Source organism: Trachypithecus francoisi, unplaced genomic scaffold, assembly GCF_009764315.1.
Source record: "Trachypithecus francoisi isolate TF-2019V2 unplaced genomic scaffold, Tfra_2.0 Lachesis_group2, whole genome shotgun sequence".
Classification (NCBI taxonomy): domain Eukaryota; kingdom Metazoa; phylum Chordata; class Mammalia; order Primates; family Cercopithecidae; genus Trachypithecus; species Trachypithecus francoisi.
The window spans coordinates 71,528,475-71,537,064 of record NW_022681465.1 but is presented as its reverse complement, the minus strand read 5'-3'; positions in this window follow the sequence as shown (position 1 = coordinate 71,537,064).

The following is an 8,590-nucleotide window of genomic DNA, read 5'->3' as shown; positions in this document are numbered from 1 at the left end:
TTCTTTTTTTTTTGAGACGGAGTCTTGTTCGGTTGCCCAGGCTGGAGTGCAGTGGCACAATCTCGGCTCACTAACCTCTGCCTCCTGGGTTCAAGCAGTTCTCCTGTCTCAGGGTCCCGAGTAGCTGGGACTACAGGCGCCTGCCACCATGCCTGGCTAATTTTTGTGTTTTCAGTAGAGATGGGGTTTTACCTTGTTGGTCAGGCTGGTCTTGAACTCCTGACCTTAGGTGATCCACCTGCCTCGGCCTCCCAAAGTGCTGGGATTTCAGGCATGAACCAGTGCACTCGGCCAGAGGAGAATTTTAATAATCAAGTGGACAGGGTAACCTGTTCTGTGGACACCACTCAGCCTCTTTTCCCAGCCACCCCGTCATCACCCAATGGGCCCATGAACAAAGTGGCCATGGTGGCAGGGATGGAGGTCATGCCTGGGCTCAGCAACGTGGACTTCCACTCACCAAGGCTGACCTGGCTATGGCCACTACTGAGTGCCCAGTTTGCCAGCAGCAGAGACCAACACTGAGCCCTCTACATGGCACCATTCCTTGGGGGTGATCAGCAAACTACCTGGTGGCAGGTTGATTATATTGGACTTCTTTCCTCATGGAAAGGGCAGAGTTTGTCCTCACTGGAATAGACACTTTCTCCGGATATGGGTTTGCCTATTCTGCACACAATGCTTCTGCCAAGACTATCATCTGTGGACTCGTGGAATGCCTTATCCACTGTCATGGTATTTCACACAACATTGCCTCTGACTAAGGCACTCACTTTACAGCTAAAGAAGTGCAGCAGTGGGCTCATGCTCATGGGATTCACTGTTTTTACCATGTTCCCCATCATCCTGAAGCAGCTGGATTGACAAAACGGTGGAATGGCCTTTTGAAGTCACAATTACAATGCCAGCTAGGTGACAACACTTAGCACGGCTGGGGCAATGTTCTCCATAAAGCCATGTATGCTCTGAATCAGCATCCAATATATGGTACTGTTTCTCCCATAGCTAGGATACACGGGTCCAGGAATCAAGGGGTTAGAGTGGAAGTGGCACCACTCACCATCACCCCTAGAGATCCACTAGCAAAATTTTTGCTTTCTTTTCCCATGATATTACGTTCTGATGGCCTAGAGGTCTTAGTTCCAGAGGGAAGAATGCTGCAACCAGGATACACAACAATTATTCCATTAAACTGGAAGTTAAGATTGCCCCCTGGACACTTTGGGTTCCTCCTACCTCTAAGTCAACAGGCTAAGAAGAGAGTTAGTGTTGGCTGTGGTTGACCTGGACTATCAAGATGAAATCAGTCTACTACTTCACAATGGAGGGAAGGAAGAGAATGCATGAAATACAGGAGATCCATTAGGATGTCTCTTAATATTACCATGTCCTGTGATTAAGGTCAATGGGAAACTACAACAGCCCAATCCAGGCAGGACTACAAATGGCCCAGACCCCTCAGGGATGAAGGTTTGGGTCACTCCACCAGGAAAAAACCCACAACCTGCTGAGGTGCTTGCTGAAAGCAGGGGGAATACAGAATGGCTAGTAGAACAAGGTAGTCATGAATACGAGTTACAATGAAGTGACCAGCTGCAGAAATGGGGACTGTAATTGTCCTGAGTATTTCCTTCTCTTTTGCTGAAAACATGTTTGTGCATGTATAAACTTGTACTAAGAAAATATCTTTATTTTATTTCCTTTTCCTTTATCTTGTGACATAAGATTTATTGCCTTCATATCAGCATTTAAATATTGTTAACTTTATGTAACAGTATTTGGGGATTGGTATGCTTCCTGCTGTACGAAGGATAGTTGTATTGTGTTAGGCATAATTGTGACCTTACTATTGTCTTTATTTGAAGACCATGTATGATCTCAGGAGATGTGTATCGGTTCAAGTTGACTAGGAGTGGACTTGTGATGGTTAATACTGAGTGTCAACTTGTTCAGATTGAAAGATACAAAATATTGATCCTGGGTGTATCTGCGAGGGTGTTGCCAAAAGAGATTAACATTTGAGTCAGTGGGCCAGGGAAAGCAGATTCACCCTTAATCTGGTGGGCACAATCTCATCAGCTGCCAGCAAATATGAACCAGGCAGAAAAGCAAGAAAAGGAGAGACTGGCCTAGCCTCCCAGCCTACATCTTTCTCCCATGCTGGATGCTTCTTGCCCTTGAACATTCAACTCCAAGTTCTTCAGTTTTGGGACTTGGATTGGCTTTCCTTGCTCCTCAGCTTACAGACAGCCTATTGTCAGACCTTGTGATCATGTAAGTTAATACTTAATAAACTCCCCTATATATATCTATATATCTCCTATTAGTTCTGTCCCTCCAGAGAAGCCTGACTAATACAAATGGATAAAGAAAATGTGTTGCATATATGCACAGTAGAATACTATTCAGCTGGAGAGGATGTGGATAAATAGGAACACTTTTACACTGTTGGTGGGACTGTAAACTAGTTCAACCGTTGTGGAAGACAGTGTAGCAATTCCTCAAGGATCTAAAACTAGACATACCATTTGACCCAGCCATTCCATTACTGGGTATATACCCAAAGGATTATAAATCATGCTGCTATAAAGACACATGCACAAATATGTTTATTGCGGCACTATTCGCAATAACAAAGACTTGGAACCAATCCAAATGTCCATCAATGATAGACTGGATTAAGCAAATATGGCACATATACACCATAGAATACTATGCAGCCATAAAAAAGGATGAGTTCATGTCCTTTGTAGGGACATGGATGAAGCTGGAAACCATCATTCTCAGCAAACCATTGCAAGGACAAAAAACCAAACACTGCATGTTCTCATTCATAGGTGGGAATTGAACAATGAGAACACGGGGACACAGGAAGGGGAACATCACACACCAGGTCCTGTGGTGGGGAGTGGGGAGAGGGGAGGGATAGCTTAGGAGATAGACCTAATGTAAATGACAAGTTAATGGGTACAGCACACCAATACGGCTTATACATATGTAACAAACCTGCACGTTGTGCACATGTACCCTAGAACTTAAAGTATAATAAAAAAATTTTTTTTAAAAAGCATGAATGAAATAGCAAAAAAAAAAAAAAAAAAAAAATACTATTCAGCCACAAAAAAGAACAAAATCTTGTCATTTGCAACAACATTCATGGAACTGGAAGACATCATGTTAAGTGAAATAAGCTGGGCACAGAAAGACAAATATCACATATTCTTACTCATATGTGGAAGCTAAAAAACCAATCTCATGGTGATAAAGAGTGGAATGGTGGTTGCCAGAGGCTTGGAAGGGTAGTGAGAAGGCAGGGATAAAGTGGGGATGGTTAATGGCACAAAAATACAGTTGTATGTAATGAATAAGATCAGTATTTGGAATCAAAATAGGATGACTATAGTTAACAACAATTTATTGTAAATTTCAAAATAACTAAAACAGTGGAAACTGACTACTCTTTTTTATTTTTATTTTTTTTTGAGACAGAGTCTCACTCTGTCACCAGGCTGGAGTGCAGTGACGTGATCTCAGCTCACTGTAACCTCTACCTCCTGGGTTCAAGTGATTCTCCTGCCTCAGCCTCCCGAGTAGCTGGGATTACAGGCGTGTGCCACCATGCCCGGCTAATATTTGTATTTTTACTAGAAACATGGTTTCACCATGTTGGCCAGGATGGTCTCGATCTCTTGACCTTGTGATACATCTGCCTCGGCCTCTCAAAGTGCTTGGATTACGGGTGTGAGCCCCCACACCCAGCCAAACTGGACTATTCTTTTTTTTTTCTTCTTTTTTTTTTGAGACGGAGTCTCGCTCTGTCACCCAGGCTGGAGTGCACTGGCCGGATCTCAGCTCACTGCAAGCTCCGCCTCCCGGGTTTACGCCATTCTCCTGCCTCAGCCTCCCGAGTAACTGGGACTACAGGCACCCGCCACCTCGCCCGGCTAGTTTTTTTTGTATTTTTAGTAGAGACGGGGTTTCACCGTGTTAGCCAGGATGGTCTGGATCTCCTGACCTCGTGATCCGCCCGTCTTGGCCTCCCAAAGTGCTGGGATTACAGGCTTGAGCCACCGCGCCCGGCCTATAAATCATTATTTTTAAGACAAACAGTTGAATAAATCAAAAGACCAGAGAGAATTAGGTGAGAGCTGTTGTAACCACGTGGCCTAATTGTTTATTTTGTGTACATGGGTCTCAATTTTCCCAGAGGATTTACTTAGATACAGAATGTAGTATTAGCAATAGCACAGACCTTTTAAAAATTTAATCAATGGATACTAAATTTTTTTTTAGGTTAGAGTCTGTTAAGTTACCAGTAAGAAGGTATTGATGGCAAAGTCAGTTACACCATTATCCTGCGAAGTAAACAAGGTAGCATTAAGGGGGATAAAAGTCTCATTGTGATATGGAGCCTTGTTCTAACATCTTGGGAAAAGCTCTTCACAGTGTGAAAACATTAACTTCTCTGGGTTTGTAATTTCAGTGTCTTTGGTCATGACATTGGACTGTTTGGTGAACTTTTTGTGTGGCACACACATCAAGCACGAGGCTTGTTCCTTAAAATTCATCTAATGTTAGCTTATAGGACTTTAGGAACAGAGCAGCTTTCATTCTGAAGGTGAAAGCTGCAGCCAAATATTGGAGAAATTAGGCGGCTTCAGGATCTACTCCAGTCTACAGGTAGATAACAAGAACTTGGAAGTAAGGCACAGGGCTACTATATAACAAAAGATGTATTGTAGTTTCTCTTTAGAAACATAAATTTTTCTCTCTATATTGAGCATACATGAATCTCAGATTTAAAAATTTCTTAAGGTTAGGAAGCCAAACAAAGAAGACTTTAGATTTTACTTATAATGTTCTTGGGCCTGCCGGGAAGTGACTGTTTTTATTCGCTCACTATAAGGCTGGGAATTCTTGAAGCTAGGCATTTCATGTACATTTTTAAGACATTTCAGTCAAAGCCTTCGTAGTAAAACCAATGTTCCAATTGTATCCTCCTTATATAGAGAGCAGATTTTTATTGAACTTATGTAAATAAAGCTAAGAATACAGCCAGGTGCAGTGGCTCACACCTGTAATCCCAGCACTCTGGGAGGCCAAGGCAGGTAGATCGCTTGTGGCTGGGAGTTCGAGACAGCCTGGCCTACATGGTGAAACCTGTCTCTATTAAAAATACAAAAATTAGCCAGGTGTGGTGGCACATATATGTAATCCCAGCTACTTGGTAGGCTGAGGCAGGAGAATCACTTGAACCTGGGAGGTGGAGGTTGCAGTGAGCTGAGATTGCACCACTGCACTCCAGAGACTGACTGAGACTCTATCTCAAAAAAAAAAGAAAAAGAAAAAAAAAGAAAGAAAATAGACTGGGCGTGGTAGCTCACGCCTATAATCTCCACACTTTGGGAGGCAGAGGCAGGTGGATCATCTGAGGTCATGAGTTCAAGACCAGCCTGACGAACGTGGTGAAACCCCATCTCTACTGAAAATACAGATAATAGCTGGGCCTGATGATGCGTGCCTGTAATCTCAGCTACTTGGGAAGCTGAGTCAGGATAATGCTTGAACCCAGGAGACAGAGGTTACAGTGAGTTGAGATGGTGCCACTGCACTCCAGCCTAGATAACAGAGGGAGACTCCATCTCCAAAATAATAATAATAATAATAATAATGATAATAATAAAGTAAAACTAAGAATAAGAATACTCACATATAGTTTCCAACTTTTGGAGGAATCAAGTAGGGAGAAAAAGCAAATGCTTCCATCTTTGTCCAAAAAGGACACTTTATGAAATTGCTGTCAACTATAGATCGCTTATGAGAGAAAAATTCCTTAAATCTGGAAAACAAAACATTAAGAGCCAACAGCGTCTTAAATAAAAGCCATAAAAACATTGTATTTATTAACTACTTAACTTTCATGTAATTGATGTCTTGTTTTGCTTTTTGCTTGATTCATAAAGCCCATCAGTTTCTTTTTTTCTTTTATTTTTTGAGACAGGTTTTCACTCCAATGCCCAGGCTGGAGAGCAGTGGTGGGATCATGGCTCACTGCAGCCTCAGCTTTCCAGGCTCAGGTGATTCTCCCATCTCAGCCTTCTGAGTAGCTGGTACTAGAGACTCACACCATCATGCCTAGCTAATTTTTTGTATTTTTTGGAGAGATGAGGTTTTGCCATGTTACCCAGGCTGGTCTCGAGCTCCTGGGCTTCAGCAATCTGCTTGCCTTGGCCTCCCAAAGTCCTAGGATTACAAGCGTGAGCCACCACTCTTGGCCAAATGCATCAGTTTCTTTATTAGAGTTCTGGAAATTTTTATTTAGTTCATTGATCTTAAAATTATCAGAAATCTGTGTTCAAGAGTACTTGTTAGGCAGGGCGTGGTGGCTCATGCCTGTGATCCCAGCAATTTGGGAGGCCAAAGCAGGCAGATCACCTGAGGTCAGGAGTTCAAGACCTGCTTGGTCAACATGGTGAAACCCTGTCTCTACTAAAAATACAAAAATTAGCTGGGTGTGGTGGCACACACCTGTAATCCCAGCTACTCAGGGAGGCTGAGGCAGGAGAATTGCTTGAACCTGGGAGGTGGAGGTTGCAGTGAGCCGAGATCATGCCATTGCACTCTGGCCTGGGTGACAGGGTGATGCTCCATCTCAAAAAAAAAAAAAAAAAGAAAAGAAAAGAAAACCCAGTATCATGACTGACAGTGTCATATCAGGACCATTAGACTCAAAAAAAAAATTTTTTTTTGAAACGGAGTTTCGTTCTTGTCACCCAGGCTGCAGTGCAATGGAATGATCTTGGCTCGCTGCCACCTCCTCCTCCTGGGTTCAAGTGATTCTCTTGCCTCAGCCTTCTGAGTAGCTGGGATTACAGGCATGCACCACCATGCTTGGTTAATTTTTATATTTTTAGTAGAGATGGAGTTTCATGTTGGCCAGGCTGGTCTCAAACTTCCAACCTCAGGTGATCTACCTGCCTTGGCCTCCCAAAGTGCTGGGATTACAGGCGTGAGCCACCACTTGCAGCCTATACATTTTATTTTATTTTATTATTTTTTGAGATGGAATTTCACTCTCATCACCCAGGCTGGAATGCAAGGGCACGATCTCGGCTCACTGTAACTTTTGCCTCCCAGGTTTAAGTGATTCTCCTGTCTCAGCCTCCCAAGTAGCTGGGATTACAGGCACCAGCCACCACACCCGGCTAATTTTAATATTTTTAATGGAGACAGGGTCTTACCATGTTGTCCAGGCTTGTCTCAAACTCCTGTCCTCAAGTGATCTGCCCATCTCAGCCTCCCAAAGGCTGGGATTACAGGTGTGAGCCACCGCACCTGATCAAATTTTAAATAATCTTTAGAATACTCATATTAATAACATATCCATATAAATATAACTTAAGAAAGGTTTCAACACAATAATCAAAATTATGACTAATAACATATTAACTTTTTATGTTTATATAATTTTTGGAACATTTATACTGATACTATACCCATAATGCAGCTGAAAGAATGTCTAGTATCATTTGTCATTTCACAATGCCTCCTATGCAAATTGCCAAATAAGCCAAATCATTTACTATCTCTATAAGATGAAAGACATATTCTTTGAGGCTTCCCAGGGACCCAACTAGAAATCCCAATGTTAATTTTAGGCCAAAAACACACGCTTCGGATCCTGGGGAAATTGGCCAATAATGTCAAAAGGTTCAAAACATTTGATTAAAACAGAATCACAGTAAAATAATAATAAAAAGACTTCAAAAGCAATACAGAAAGTTACATGGATATAAAAAACTAACCCTTTAAAAGCTCAGTTTTCCAGCTAATAAAAACTCAATAAAGAGAATACATGAATTATCTTGATAAAATGTAAAGTCTTGCTGAAATGGAAGGATCATTTAAGGCCAGGAATTCAAAACCAGCCTGTGCGACAGAGCAAGACCCCATCTCAAAAAGCTAAACTAAACTAAGATCTTTGTTTTGTCTTTTTAAAGCCCAGTTACCAGAAAAGTAAAGGAAAATTGCTTCTCATTAGGGGAAGCCTGTTTACATAACCTGGAAGTTAAACTTGATGAAAATGGTATTTGAATTTAAGTAGACACAGGAAGAATGTGACCAGAGTCTTGAACATACACTATATTATAAAGGAATAGAAACAAAAAATCTAGTACCTTGAATAGAAAAATAGCTGGCTCTCAGTAAAAGCATGGGGAGTTTCCTGGTTACATGCAACAATTCAGACACATCAAGAACAGCCAAGACTAGAGAATCAAGTTATGCTGTGGGAAAACATTGCCTTTGTACACCTTCAAGACAAACATATCAGTGTCAGGCCGTAACAGCAGAGCTGGAACCAGAGAAAAAAAGTTATAGGAGTTGATGAAACAGTTGAAGGTTAGAGTTATCACTCCAGCCAAGCAAAAAGATATACCTTTTCAAGGAGAGAAATAACAGAGGCCATGATGTATGCTCTGCATATCTCATACAGTGAAATACAGCAAAAGCTGAACTTCTTAGATAGAAATCTGAGAAGTTTCAAACAAAATTACCTTAAGAAATGGGACCAGATATGGTGACTTAAGCC